This window comes from Leucoraja erinacea, chromosome 13 (genome assembly GCF_028641065.1).
Source record: "Leucoraja erinacea ecotype New England chromosome 13, Leri_hhj_1, whole genome shotgun sequence".
Taxonomy (NCBI): domain Eukaryota; kingdom Metazoa; phylum Chordata; class Chondrichthyes; order Rajiformes; family Rajidae; genus Leucoraja; species Leucoraja erinaceus.
Window position 1 is genome coordinate 46,941,226 of NC_073389.1, and position 16,467 is coordinate 46,957,692.

The window sequence follows — 16,467 nt, forward strand, 5'->3', positions numbered from 1 at the left end:
GTAGGCAAAGGAAACAACATATTTGATTTAATTTGATGTTTCCTTCTATTTAATTTTTAAGAGTGAGAGATCGAGGGTTGAGCCATGGAGAGAATTCACAGTTTAGTTTCAGCACTAAATTAGAAAAAAAGTTATGAAAATTACAATTGAAAATTGACTGATACATCCAGTCTGGCATGCAATAAGAAATCCAATTTTTCATTTTCATTTGCAACTAACAAATCTAAAATTTTTGCTGGGTTTAGTGGTGCTTTTTTTTAGATGAAAAGGGGCTGAAGTTTGTTGTGCCCAATGTTGTGCAATGTTTCCTACATTCTTTGTTTTGGTTTCAGGATTCAGCTTTAACATGTCCCAATGTTTATTTTCCCTCTCTAACTACTTCAAATTAATCTGTAAACTTGACAGCTTCATAAACATTGGAACCACACGGGCAACTGCATCAGAGGCATTCCCATTGTTCAATTCCCCATCCCAATCTTTCCAAATTAAAATTAACTTGTTTTCCCATTTTCCTTGTTCTGATGAAAAATCTTCCACCTGAAATGTTAACGTTGCTTCTCTCCCCGTAGATACTACCTGACCTGCTGACTCTATCTAGCTTTGCACATTTGTTTTGATGTGTGAAACACATCATATCAATGATGTAGCTACATCCAGCTTCAGAATGTGTACTGGGAAACTACATTAGCTTACAATCTGACTTTTGGTTTTCACTTACTTGTTGTTCATTAAACCAATGTATTTGTGGCCCATTACATGATTTCGAGCTAAGGCAAATGCTTGTGCGGTTGACACCTGTACTTGTTAGTGTGGTAGCTCACACTAGCCATTTTACATTTTGTCGCTAATGGGAGACATCATCTGAATACATCGGCTTCCCTAACCATGAATTTGGTTACGTGGGACTCCAGCAAAACAATCTAATGTTGTAAAACTCTGATTTCATTTTTTTAAATCCTGATGTTTGGTAGTCGGCCTACCAGATGGTGATACATGTGCTCCCTTAAATCTCACTGGAGCTCCATTTCTCATGATTCCTTGAATCTCAGCAAGTACACTAGAACATTTAGTATACTAAAGTGCACCATCTTACAAGAAAAGTACATTAAGTGTGTTTGGTATTAATGGGAAAAACATCAACAGTCTGGAAAATCTGCCAGCCCAGCACCATCAAAGCATGTAGCAGATTAAAAGTTTTACTGTAGTAATTACCATTTTCCATACAGTTTGAGTATTGAATATAATATATGATATTTCAGGATTTGTAATTGCTTTACCTAACAACATTTTAATCAAACAATATCAAATAAATCATAAAGTCAAACTTACATGAAAAGCATAGTGTATTTACTGTTATGTGTCATTTTGAAATGTGCATGAGGCATACAAAGTGCATCAATAACTATTAATGTTAATTCTGGCCAAATTGGAGATGCCAGGACACTAAAACTGAGTAAAGGCTTCTTGGCTGCTAGGCCATTTGGTCAATTTAAATGTGCCTTCTACAGAAATGGGACAAGCAGCAGAATGGTGCCAGGGAGTTGCAGGGAAAGAATGGGACATCTGCAGAATCTTACAATCTGTAAATTGCATGAAACGGATTGGGTGAATGCAAACCAGACATACACATTGTAAATATTGTTGCAAAGCTTTACTTTGCTCGATGTTGATTGGGTTAAGTATTGAGCCTTGTCTGGATTTCTTGAATATCTGGGCAAATGTTGCTATGTTTGCTTCCTTCCAGAAGCTCCGTTTGAATACATTGGATTAGTTAATGTATTATTGGTTTACTATCATGTATTGTGTTAATCGATATCTGTTACTGGACTGTAAAGGGACCATCCCCATGTAGTTTGGCCCCTCAAGGTTCGGGGACCTATAAAAGGTAGCTCCCACGAGGTCCTGTGTCGATCTTCTGGAAGAACGCTTGGGAGTGCGTGACCTTTTGGAGTGTCTCTGCTTGCACGAGGCTAGAAGGGCTTGGCCAAGCAGGTACAAGGATCAAACCCGCGGTGGTTAGGTATAGTAGTGGGGAACTGTTATTGTGTTTTTCCAAAATAAAGTTTAGATGCGGAAGTGCTTGACTCAGTATCTCATTGACTGAAACTAGACTGGGGGAAGCTGAGAACGAGCTATTTACATTAACTGTATCTGTGAAACAAAACAGCATTTTGTCCTGTTTCTAGTAGTAAAGGGCCTGTCCCACTTACGCGACCTTTTCGGCGACTGCTGGCACCCGTCATAGGTCATCGAAAATTTTCAACATGTCGCAAATTCGTCGGCGACCAGAAAGACGCTACAACTCTTTTGGTGACTTGGAGACCTCTCACGACCATACAGGCGACCCCTGGCGACATGTCACGGGGTCTCATCAGGGGGCATGTCACCAGGGGAACGCCTGTATGGTTTACAACATGTTGAAAAATTTCAGCGACCTGTGACGGGTGCCGGCAGTCGCCGAAAATGTCGCATAAGTGGGACAAGCCCTTAACTCAGTGTTTTCTCAATCCAGTTTCAAAAAACTTGAAAATGGAGACCGGCAAACCGCATGAATATTCAGTTCACATCATACAAGAACACTATTGCTACTCTTACGGTAATTATCATCCGTCAGATATTGGTTATGATCCGCCCCTAAACCTTGGGAATGACTAAGTATATTATGCCCGAGGGAGTTGTAGAAAAACTAATGGGTTAATTGTGTTTTATTACGGGATCAACCTGATATGCTAAATATATCACATCTGTTGAGCAAGGGATAAATCAATCAAAAAATAATTAACTATGAAGGGATACAAAAAAAGGTCAGATTAATTATTTTGAAACATTAAGGGCCCAGTACTTCAGAAGGCAAAATCATGAAAATTAATTATATGAAGGAGGGTGGAGGAGGTTTGGCTGGAGCAGTGGTTCCCAAAGTTGGTGGCACTGCTCCCTGGGGGTCTGTGGAATTACCTAGGGGGTGCTAAGGGGCAAGGGGTGATGGGGGGGGGGGGGCACCAGAGGTGGACAAGAGAGGTGTCAGTACATACATGACCTGCTATGGGGCAGTTGTTCTGCCGTGTGCTCCACTGACCTCTAAAAGCGCACACTCTTTTGCTAAATAGTATTAATTGGAACTTTACAAGGTTATTACTTGCATATTATACAATGATTCATGCATAATTGTTGAGGTAATAGTCTAGGCAGTATTGTTAGCCCACTCATACTTGTAATTGGCACTAGACCAGTGTTTTATTTCATTAGAAATGTTAGAGTCACTACCGCTGATCTTAGAGGGTCATGCAGACCACTATTTTGACTAATGCCATTTATAGAGATGGGCAGGGGAGCACCGAGGCTGAGTTTATGGAGCCACGGGTGTGGTGGCCTGCTAACGTTTGCGAACCACTGGTCTAGAGCATAAACACCAATGAACGATTAAATCAAATATACTGTTTTTGTGCTGTTAATTCCACATAAAAAATAATTAGCTAGCTATTGTGGGGAAAGTCCAAAATCAATGAATGAATCTACCGAAATCAGTACTGCTCTGGAGTTTCATTCAATTATCTTGGTTACTAGGATATAATTTTGCAGATATTTTAGTCATTGATTGTATGGGTTGGTTGAAGTCTATGACAAGACAAATTGCATGTGTACTGTTGAAGCAGAAACCACGGTGGATTTAGCAAATTGTTTTATTGAACTTTATGTTAGCTTAGCGATTTAAGTTTACTGTAGAGATACGGCGTGAAAACAGACCCTTCGACCCACCGACTTCACGTCAACCATCGATCATTTGTACACTAGTTCTATGTTATCTCACTTTGCATCCTGCGCACTAGGGACAAACCTGCACGTCTTTGGAATGTGGGAGGAAACTGGAGCACCCGGAGAAAACCCACGCAGTCACGGAGACCGTATAAACCCCACACCGGCAGCGCCCATAGTCAGGATCAAACCCGGGTCTCTGGCGTTGTGAGGCAGCAGCATTATCACAGAAGCCATGTAATAATTCATTCTCATTATGTTCATATAAACTCTGAATAAGGGTCAAAAATAAATGTGATCGGCAGTCATTTCTTCAAGATTTTTCAGTGGTTTACAGTGAGGAGGAAAATGTCCTGATGCTCAGAAATTACTGTATGTGCCCCTCAACAAAGATTATCAAAACCATGAGAATTAATTATATGAAGGGTGGGAGGAGGCTTGACTGGAGCAAAACATTAATTAAGTCAAATATATTGTTTTGTGCTGATAATTCTGTATACAAATTAATTAGCTGGCCATTTGTCTTGTTACTGTCGAAAATCAGCCACTTACTGCACGCAATTCAATTATGGTCTGTGAGGAATATTAGAATGCTTTCAAAGAAGATACAGTATTAAACCATATTTATTTTTCACTAAAACCTCCGCACAAACCTGAATGAGAACCCAAGACACATTCACTTCATTATGTAAGGCTCAGACAATCTTTGTGCATTATTTCTTTCATCGGGGAATCCTTACGTTTATTTTCCCAGAACAGGTAACGGCTAATGGAGTAACAGATTCCACGATTCAAGAAAATGCAACTGCAACATAACTAATTTGTTTTATAGTTGTATTTTTTGTTATCAGTATTGGCCAAAGGTTAACATGGCTCTCCATCATTACCTTATGAACTACTCATCGCCAAGATTTTTATTAGAGTTCACTTCAGACGAGTGAGTGGTTTCCAGATTATATCCTGGGCTAGATGCCACTGCTTTTATCTAATTACGGGACAACAATGTCCCATTGTCTGCAGTTTGAACTAACATCAGTTTTTGTAAAAGCTTGACAATTTATAGAGATCAGAAAAAAATCTCCAGGTTATACAGTAATCCTCGGAGGTGTACTATCTGCCTAATATTCCGTGAATCTCAACATTGTGAAATATATTTTCCATCCCATTATCATTTAGTTATCAGACGGGTCCCGACCCGAAACATCACCTGACTATTTTCTCCATAGATGCGACCTGACCCGCTGAGTTACTCCAACACTTTGTGTCTATCATTTAGATTTTGCCTCATTGCTCTATACCTTTGTTGAAAATAAACCTTTTTCAAACCTGAACAAAGTAAACCCAATTTATGCACTGAGCTAGGCAGCAAATCAATCTCAAGCAGTTTTGGATTTGATAAAGTGGTTGTTGACTGTCCATAAAGTGCCCCAACTCCTCGCCTGCCACAGTTTATCTGCTGCTGAAATAGGCTGTAGGTTGAGAAATACCTAATTTCAACATTCTCAGCCTTGTTATCAATTCTGCCTATGTTTTAGAAACATAGAAAAATAGGTGCAGGAGTAGGCCATTCAGCCCTTCGAGCCTGCATCGCCATTCAATATGATCATGGCATGGTTTCTCCCCCTTTCTCTTCAATCAACACCTGCCTTTCAACTCTCCAGGTACCTGTAGTTCTCCAACTTTTGCACATTTTGAATTTACATTGTTTCACACTTGGTAGTCATGTCATTCATTACCCACGCCACAAGCTCTGGAATACCCTCCGAAAAACTTTCTGCCTCTGAAAACCATTTAAAAACCCACTTTTTATCAATGCATTTGGTCATCAATGTCTTTAAGGCATGATATGAAACTTCATTAAATGAGACACTCAATTCTTTGGAATATTTTATGAAAGCTACTAGAGAGCATTTCTGTACTACTAGCTACCTCGGACTATCTTTCATCAGATCTTACAGACTATCTTGCACTAAACGTTATTCCCTTTATAATGTATCTATACCTTGAATAAAGAATAAAAGGATTGAACAAAGTCAGCATAGATTTATGAAAGGAAAATCTATTGATGTAACCAGTAGAATAGATATAGAGGCTATCACTGGAGATGCTGTATTTGGATTTTCTGAAATTGTGGATGGCTTGATTGTAATCATGTATTGTCTTTCCACTGCCTGGTTAAACCCCTGTCCCACTGTACGAGTTCATTCAAGAGCTCTCCCGAGTTTTAAAAAAAATCAAACTCGTGGAAGCACGTAGAATAATAATAATAATAATAATAATAATAATACATTTTATTTGTGTAGCGCTTTTCAAGGACTCAAAGTCGCTTTACATGGTGAGTCAAGAACAAAACAAAATAGAGCAGTAAGACAGAGATGCAAAGGGGAGGGGGACATGGGACTAAGGGTACGCAGAGGTGAAGAGATGGGTCTTGAGGCGGGACTGGAAGATGGTGAGGGACTCAGAATTTCGGATCAATTGTGGGAGGGAGTTTCAGAGCCTGGGAGCTGACCTGGAGAAGGCTCTGTCTCCAAAAGAGCAGAGGTTGGATTTCAGAATGGAGAGGAGACCGGCTGAAATGGATCTGAGGGACCGTGAGGGTTGGTAGAGGGAAAGGAGGTCAGTGAGATAAGGGGGGGGGGGGGGGGGGGGGGGGGGGGGGGGGGGGGGGGGGGGGGGGGGCAAGTGTGGTTGAGGGCTTTGTAGGTGAATGAATGTCGCCAGAGATGCTGCTTGTCCTACTGAGTTACTCCAGCAGTTTGCGTCTATCTTCGTTGTAAACCAGCATCTGCAGCTCCTTCCTACACACAAAATATATAACAGAATACCTTGAATAAAGAATAAAAGGATTGAACAAAGTCAGCATAGATGTATGAAAGGAAAATCTATTGACGTAACCAGTAGAATAGATAAAGAGGCTATCACTGGAGGTGCTGTATTTGGATTTTCTGAAATCTTTCGCCCAGATCTTACACAAAAGGTTAGTCAACAAGATTAGAGCACACAGTGTTCCGGATAATATATTCCAATTGGTTGAAAAATGGTTATCGGACAAAGGAAAGTGTTTGATATTTATAACAGAGGTTTTATGGTTGTCAAATTTATTAATTATCTTCCTTTTGTCCCCTTCAATACACAGTTAAGAATAAATTTCCACAAGGTGTTTTCCAACCCATTTTACAAAGAAAGAATTCAACCTTGATAATTTGATGATAACCCTGGTATCCAACTTCAATATTTTTCCTCTTCAGCAACATTTCCTGTGCTCCACACATTGATCAGACTGTGCATAACCATCAGAACATGCTAAAGTTCTTCCTGGCATTGGAGAATTCAAAGCTATAGAAGGAAGCTCCAAAGTAAAATACTAATGTAATTTATTATGAATAGTGATGACTGACTTTGCGGCTTTCTTGCAAGTAGAGTTTAACGTGGACCTCGATAATTGCCACCCATTATCAAATAAGTTTCAGAAATGCTAAATAATAATGCTAAATGCTTTAATTTAGTTTAGTTTAGAAATACAGCACGGATACAGGCCCTTTGGCCCACCGAGTCTGCACTGACCAATGATCCCCACACATTAACGATTTTGATTATCTTGAGAGTGGATGCTTCTGGATTAATTTATGGGAATTAAACATTAAATTCCTTCCATTTGGCAAGACAAAGTGAGATTTAAAAATCATGTTATATTGTGAATTCTTGTGTGAATGAGATCAGTTTGTTATTTGGATACTTAGGCTATTTTAAAAAATGTTAGCCTTTTCTTAAGAAATGGATAGATGTTTATATCTAGTAATTGAATTTAGATGAATTTAGTTGATTTGATGAAACTGATGAATGTGAATTTTTTGTTGGGCATTTACTATTTGTTTTAGCGTTTAATTTGATCATTTCTACCTTTTTTTCTAAAACTGCAAATAATAACTTGTTTCTGTTAATGCTGTTCAGTGTTTTTTTTCTTTACATTTTAACAGATGTCTCCGAAGAAGAAATGCAAAATTGTCAATCCAAATGACCAGCAAAAGAGACTGATTTAGACAGCATTCGTAGAGATTATCCGAATTTGGACTACTCCAAATGTGATGATCTACAGGACATTCTTAATGGGAAAGTAGTGGGCAGAAGGGCATGGTTTGAAGAGCAAATTCCCGGTATGGCGGGACTGTCCTATACTGAGAGAATGGAGCAGCTGGGCTTGTACACTCTGGAGTTTAGAAGGATGAGAGGGGATCTCATTGAAACATATAAGATTGTTAAGGGCTTGGACACGCTAGAGGCAGGAGACATGTTCCCGATGTTGGGGGAGTCCAGAACCAGGGGCCACAGTTTAAGAATAAGGAGTAAGCCATTTAGAACGGAGACAAATAAACATTTTTTCTCACAGAGAGTGGTGAGTCTGTGGAATTCTCTGCCTCAGAGGGCAGTTGAGGCAGGTTCTCTGGATGCTTTCAAGAGAGAGCTAGATAGGGCTCTTAAAAATAGCAGAAACAGGGGATATGGGGAGAACGCGGGAACGGGGTACTGATTGGGGATGATCAGCCATGATCACATTGAATGGCGGTGCTGGCTCGAAGGGCCAATTGGCCTACTCCTGCACCTATTGGCTATTAACATACACTTAGGGACAATCTGCATTTTGCTGGAAAGCATTTAGAATTCGTATATTTTGATGTTGCCTCAACCACCACCTGTGGTAGCCAGTTTCACCTTCTAACCAATCTTTGAGGAAAATTAAAGTGGATGCATTTATATAAAGAACATGTGGTTCTTCTGATAGACAGAACCTTTTGAGGGTGTCCACATTTTGAAATGTTGGATGTTTTAAGTAGTTTGCACTTACTGTATAATGTGCAACATGCAGTTTGTGCGACACATCGAGTCGGTTATGTGAAAGTCAGACAACTGTGGTAGAATCTTAGAACCTTTGACTGACCAAAGGTTATTTCTTTCATCTGTGTATTGCCAACAGCTCCAAGGAGAGCAAGGAGTACAAGACTTATATAGTCAAATCAGCAAATGAAGAAAACCAGCTGCTAGTATTAAACATCATAGAAATATAATGAACAAATGTTGTATATTATGTAATGATAATTGGCATTCCAATTTTTTTATTTGGTTTTCGGATTTCATGTTAACTGCAAAATAATTGACCTTGTATATTTGTGTTTGTTCCCCTTTTCGGATTTCATGTTAACTGCAAAATAATTGACCTTGTATATTTGTGTTTGTTCCCCTTTAATGATGGAGCTATGAGAATGACTGCAGTCTTAAATTTAATCAGCTTTGTAACCCTTTCTGAGCAAAGATAGAATTGATTGCGTTTTATGAAAAATTATATTTTGTTAGAATTTTGTTCCATATTATGAAGAAGGAAATATTACTCAAAGTGTGACTTTCAGACTTTCCCTACCAGATAATGGATATTAATTCCTAGAAACAGTTTTACTTTTCATGTTGGTATCTATACAAGTTATGTGACATTTTTCAGCAGTCCATTTTCCTCTTTGTAAAATCACGTTTTCATTTTTGAAATTGGGATAGAAATCCATTCAGTTTTAGTTTAGTTTAGAGATACAGCGCGGAAACAGGCCCACTGAATCCACGGAGACTTGCGATCCCCGCACATTAACATTATCCTACACACACTTGGGACAATTTACATTTATACCAAGTCAATTAACCATCAACCTGTACATCGTTGGAGTGTGGGAGGAAACCGAAGATCTCTGAGAAAACCCACGCAGCTCACGGGGTATGCGTTCAAACTCAAAACAGACAGCACCTGTAGTCAGGATGGAACCCGGGTCTCTGGCGTTATAAGGCAGCAACTCTACCGCTGCACCACTACGCTGCTCAATTTGAGTGAGACTGGGAGTTAGAACTAAACATCTCATTACAGAATAATCATTATCCTTTATTCAGTCTGCATATTGTTCTCTTATAACAGCCTACGAGTAATCATAACCTTTTGTGCAGATGGCATGAAAGACTGCATCTTAGATACACAAGCCACCACTCATCCAGGATTTGAGGGTTTTTTTGCCACCTTCCTTCATTGCAGAACTTATTCAGCCATAATTTACCAGTCTACACAGTTGAGCCACATAGAATGCACCTTTGGATTTATATTTAATGCTATTAGTTCATCTCAATTAATTATATTTAATTCAATATGAGTATATTTAATAACATTGTAACTGCACACACATAATTTTTTACCTTATTACCCCAGGTTTAGAGAGTGGGAAATAAAATAGGATTCCCAATATTACATAATATCCACTGATCTTGTGGAAGGAAGACACATTGTAGGCTTGATTCAATTTAGATTAGATGCTCCCTATGATTAACTATTCCAACGCAATTTGATGTCAAGTGTATAAATGTTCACTAGAATAAGGTTCTGAAGGGGGACTAGAATTTGTGGAACTGTATTACACCTAACAGCAAAATACCATCAGGAGGGGGGTTATATATTGAGTACATTGAAAGTCATTGAAAGTAGGCATGCAGGTGCAGCAGACAGTGAAGAAAGCGAATGGTATGTTAGCATTCATAGCAAAAGGATTTGAGTATAGGAGCAGGGAGGTTCTACTACAGTTGTACAGGGTCTTGGTGAGACAACACCTGGAGTATTGCGTACAGTTTTGGTCTCCTAATCTGAGGAAAGACATTCCTGCCATAGAGGGAGTACAGAGAAGGTTCACCAGACTGATTCCTGGGATGTCAGGACTTTCATATGAAGAAAGACTGGATAGACTCGGCTTGTACTCGCTAGAATTTAGAAGATTGAGGGGGGATCTTATAGAAACTTACAAAATTCTTAAGGGGTTGGACAGGCTAGGTGCAGGAAGATTGTTCCCGATGTTGGGGAAGTCCAGAACAAGGGATCACAGTTTAAAGATAAGGAGGAAATCTTTTAGGACCGAGATGAGGAAAACATTTTTCACACAGAGAGTGGTGAATCTCTGGAATTCTCTGCCACAGAAGGTAGTTGAGGCTAGTTCATTGGCTATATTTAAGAGGGAGTTAGATGTGGCCCTTGTGGCTAAAGGGATCAGGGGGTATGGGGAGAAGGCAGGTACAGGATACCGAGTTGGATGATCAGCCATGATCATATTGAATGGCGGTGCAGGCTCGAAGGGCCGAATGGCCTACTCCTGCACCTATTTTCTATGTTTCTATGATACACTGTGGAAACAGGCCCTTCTGCCCAACTTGCCCACACCGACCAGCATGCCCCGGCTACACTAGTCCCACCTGCCTGAGCTTGGTCCATATCCCTCCAAAGTTGTCCTATCCATGTACCTGTCGAACTGTTTCTTAAATGTTGGGATAGTCCCAACCTCACTTACCTCATCTGGCAGCTTGTTTCATACACCCAACACCCTTTGTGTGAAAAAGTTATCCCTCAGATTCGTATTAAATCTTTTCCCCTTCACGTTGAACCTATGTCCTCTGGTCCTAGATTTCCCTACTCTGGGCAAGAGACTCTGTGCATCTACCCGATCTATTCCTCAATCCTCAACACACTAGGGCCAATTTACAATTTTACAGAAGCCAAATAACCTACAAACCTGTAATTGTTTGTAGTGTTGGAGGAAACCGGTGATCCCAGAGATCCCGGAGACGTGCTATATTATGATTGCTACTTAAAAAATGTTCCCTAATATTATTTACGTCCCACTTAATCCATTGCAGCATTGACCCATTATAGCGCCAGAGACCCGGGTTCGATCCTGACCAAGGGTGCTGTCTGTACAGAGTTTGAACGCTGTCCCCGTGAGCAGCATGAGTTTTCCCTGGGGTCTACCGTTTCCTTCCATACTCCAAAGTACAGGTCTGTAGGTTAATTGGCTTCTGTGAAATTGTAAATTGTCCCTAGTGTGTGTATGATAGTGCTAGCTTACGGGTATCGCTGGTCGGGGCGGACTCGGTGAGCCGAAGTGCCTGTTTCCACGCTGTATCTCGAAACTAAACAAAACTAAACATTGCAATGAGATGCGGTTTCAACTTTCTTCCCTGAACTAAAATGATGCGAATCTAGAACGGGTTTTGGTTACATTTTGTAGAATCTTTCCTTCTCCTCCATGTCTTTTCAAATAATGTTGATAATGAAGAGGCATTTTAATTTTTATGTTTTAAAAACAATAAAAGTTGATGATAATCAGAAACTTGTAAACAAGTAATAAGGCCATTAATGTTAAAAAACCAACAAGGTGGTCCATGGGCAGGGTTTGGAATTGAAAGTGATTTCGTTCAATCTAAAACAGGACCTAATTCTAAACAAAGTAAATGGCAAAGGCGTGCGATGTGTTTGACTGAGGTAGATTGGGAAACTACATTAAAAGATACAACCATAAACTTGCAACTAAAATATAAAGAAGTAAGGCATTGTACATCGGGCAATGTGACCCAGCAAAACAATATTAATAGTAGCGTTTGCCAAAAAGAGCAGCAAAATGAGGAATTGTCAGAATTCACCAAAGGATGCCCAAGGCATTGAGGAAGAAAAGGAAAGTAGAATACGAGAGTAATGCATTGGGAAACATAAATATAGACAGTAAAAGCTCAGAGAGACATGAACAATGACTTATTCTCATCTTTCTTTCCTGTAGTCTTACAATGCCCATTCCAGTGAACGAGTTCATGTTCCAGCACCAGATGAAACCAAGTTTAGTTTAGTTTAGTTTAGAGATAGTTCAGAGAAGTGTGGCAATGAAATACAATCCCCGTGCTCAGTAACTCAATGGTGTTGGAGTAACTCAGTGGGTCCGGCAGCGTCCGTGGAGGGAATGGTTAGGGAATGTTTCAGGTGGGGATCTTTCATCAGTTCCTTGTGACGCCCGATGCTAAGTATTTGGAATCACACCAAGTTTTTACTCCAGCTAAAGTTCATTGCACTGCACAACTAGAAATTTCCAGACAGATTTGGAGATTCTTCTTTTCATGGGCGGCACACAAACGCAACTGATGGAATCCTGTTTCTGGCCTGTTTCCACGCTGTATCTCTAGACTAAAACTAAACTAAAGATTTTAGAACAATAAACAATCTGCTTATAAACTACTCAGCCGGCCGAACACCATTGGTAGAGGGAGTTAAAGGAATAGTTGCTGTTTCAAGATGAAGCCTTAACTCTGGACCAAAAATGTCTATGATGGTGTATGGAATGCATATGGTCCAAACACTGATGGTCTATGGCACACTAATGATGGTTTGTACATCATGGAACATCATTTCAAAGTAATGGGCGAAAGGCACAGGGGAATTTGAGGAAATTCCATGATCTTATTAAATGAGCAATTATGCCCAAAGAGCTGATTCGCTTACTCCTGCTTTTGCTTCTCATGTTTTTAAAAAGACAAGTTTGCAAGATCTTTCTCTCTCTTCCCTTGCCTTCATGACAAATATCTAACCCTTCCCTTTGCTTTCGAACTTGGTGGAAGTAATAGGGAGTTGGTGGAAATACAAACATAAATAAGAAAAATGGAAGTGCTTATCCTGATGTTTTAATGTTTTATGTTCAATTATTTTTTAATGTGGTGCCTTACTTTTATTGGTGTGCTGCAAATAATCTGAATTTCCCTGAGAAAGGGATTAATAAAGTATTTATCCATGTATCTATCTATCTATCTGATGCATCTTCCAATCTGTGCTAACTACAGGTCAAGTGATGGAGAAAGACTGTTCTCACCAGCAAGAAAATCTCATCAGGATTACTTAACACAGTAATGGTCTTTCGAAGTTCAAGACAAAATGGTATCTTCTGGAAAGTGAACATGCAAAAGTGTTAACTATTTCCCGAGACTTTGCTTAACAGTGTTTTGAATTATATTTACACACATTATTAATTCTACCTCTAACCATACAAAGTGTCAACAAGATCAAATGTATCTTGGACGATCAAAACCAAAAAAACACCTGTAGATGCTGGAAGTCTGAAATCAGACCTGAAGAAGTCCCGACCCGGAAAGTCGCCTGTCCATTTCCCCCACAGATGCTGCCTGACCTGTTGAGTTACTCCAACACTTGGTGTTTTGCTGAAAATTGGTGGTGTCTCTTTCCACATACGTTGACTCAACTGCTGAATATTTCCAGCGTCTTGTTTTTATTACCACAAGGGAATTCGAGTAACAGCACAATCTCAAATACTACTTCAAATGTTTAACATCCTTAAATTCTAGGATTCATTATTTTCATTGTAAACATTCATCTTATTTTTTTGAATATTTTTCGCAATGTTATACCTAATCCAAACACTTAACGCAGTGGTAGTAAGCTCTTTCTCACATGACCTTAATCGATAGTGAGTTATGCTCAAGGATTGATATGTGATAACATTAAAAATCTAAACATCTTATAACAATCTCTGTAGGTTTACTGGAAATTGAGTCCATGGTGCATCCAGAATAACATGGTTCTGAGGTTTTTGCCGATTTTCTTTTTATCTGTACCGGTACAAATAATGGCAACCGTCCAGAACTATGCAGTAATTCTTTATATCAGTCTGCACACAGTGTGCTGGCAGGCTATTCAATCTTGGCAGCTATTCTTCCCTTCAGGCAGTTTCTGTCCTTACCCAATATTCATGCAAGCATAAAATAAAAGCTTGAAGTGATATTGTTTTCTCTTCTTTTGATAGGAGATTGATAGGTTCTTGATCAGTAAGGGTGTCAAAGCTTATGGGGAGAAGGCAGGAGAATGGGATTGAGAGGGAAAAAATATCAGCCAAGATCGAATGGCAGAGCAGATTCGATAGGCAATGGGTTAATTCTGCTCCTATGTGTTATGATCTTATCCAGTTAATTTGGACGAACGATTCCAATATTAAGAAATAAGACATGATTCCCCTTTAAAAGACTGAATTCTCACGGAATATACAAATTAAGGGACAGTCTTCCAGTTGGTTACTTGACTGCAAACTGGAAGGTTGGGATATCTATCTATCTATCTATCTATCTATCTATCTATCTATCTATCTATCTATCTATCTATCTATCTATCTATCTATCTATCTATCTATCTATCTATCTATCTATCTATCTATCTATCTATCTATCTATCTATCTATCTCTCTCTCTCTCTCTCTCCCTATCTATCTATCTATCTCTATCTATCTATCTATATCTATCTCTATCTCTATCTATCTATCTCTATCTGAAAATCGATGGTAGACAAAAGTGTTGAAGAAACTCAGCGGGTGAGGCAGCATCTATGGAGCGAAGGATATGGGCAACGTTTCGGGCCAAAACCCTTCTTCTTTTACACCCGCTGAGTTTCTCCAGCACTTTTGTCTACCTCTTATCTTGTTTGTTTGTTTGTATGTATACGTGAACGTGAAACTCCGCAAAAACAATACACGATAGCGCTACAATTGTTGGCCCACCTTACTCACCATTGTTCTGGGGTGTGCATTAGCCAAGTTTCTTTCAGATTGATGGTATATTTTACAAGTTATTGACATTTTAAACATTACAAAAAAACACTTTACAAAACCACTTTTCCACGTGCCCTGCCCGTCAGCCGCCTTGGACGTCACAATGGGATCCCGAATTTAATTTACATTAAAAAATCGCGATTTTCATTGACATTGATTTTATTCCAAAAAAAAAAATCAGTTTTAATCAAATTCGTCCATTTTCATTAACAGATGACATTGTGTTTAGGTTATTTAAAAAAAACAACATGATTTTCGTTGAGAATTTAAATTGTTTTTAAACACTGTGATTTTCATTGTGGAGTGGGTGGGATAGGGGGGAGGTGAGGAGTGGGGGAGCAGGGAGATATAGGGAGATGAGGAGGGGAGAGGGAGGGAAAAGTGACCTCCTGCTCGACGCCCAATTGGTCCAGGTCCCACGTGGGGGGAGTGCTGACGCCCCCCCCCACCCCCCTACCCCCCCCCCCCCACCCCCTACCACCCCCCCCCCCCCCCCCCCCCCCCCCCCCCACCCCCTACCCCCCTACCCCCCCCCCCCCCCCCCCCACGTAGGTTCGCTTGATTTGTTCCGACCCACCGATGAACGCCTGCTTGGTCCGGGTCCCACATGGGGATAGCTAATGTTATCCAACTTTTCAAGAAAGGATCGAGAGAGAAAACGGGGAATTACAGACCAGTTAGCCTGACTTCAGTGGTGGGAAAGATGCTGGAGTCAATTATTAAAGAGGTAATAATGGGGTATTTGGATAGCAGTAAAAGGATTAGTCCAATTCAGCATGGATTTATGAAAGAGAAATCATGCTTGTCTAATCTTCTGGAATTGTTTGAGGATGTGACAAGTAAAATGGATGAAGGGGAGCCAGTGGATGTAGTGTATCTAGACTTTCAGAAAGCCTTTGATAAGTTCCCGCACGGGAGATGGGTGATAAAATTAGAGCACATGGTATTGGGGGTAGGGTGTTGACGTGGATAGAAAATTGGTTGGCAGACAGGAAGCAAAGAGTAGGAGTGAACGGGCCCTTTTCAGAATGGCAGGCAGTGGCGAGTGGAGTGCGTAAGGCTCGGTGTTGGGGCCGCAACTGTTTACCATATATATTAATGATTTGGAAGAGGGAATTAGGAGCAACATTTGCAAGTTTGCGGATGACACAAAGCTGGGTGGCAGTGTGAACTGTGAAGAGGATGGTAGGAGGTTGCAGGGTGACCTGGAGAGGTTGGGTGTGTGGGCAGATGGGTGGCAGATGCAGTATCATATAGATAAATGTGAGGT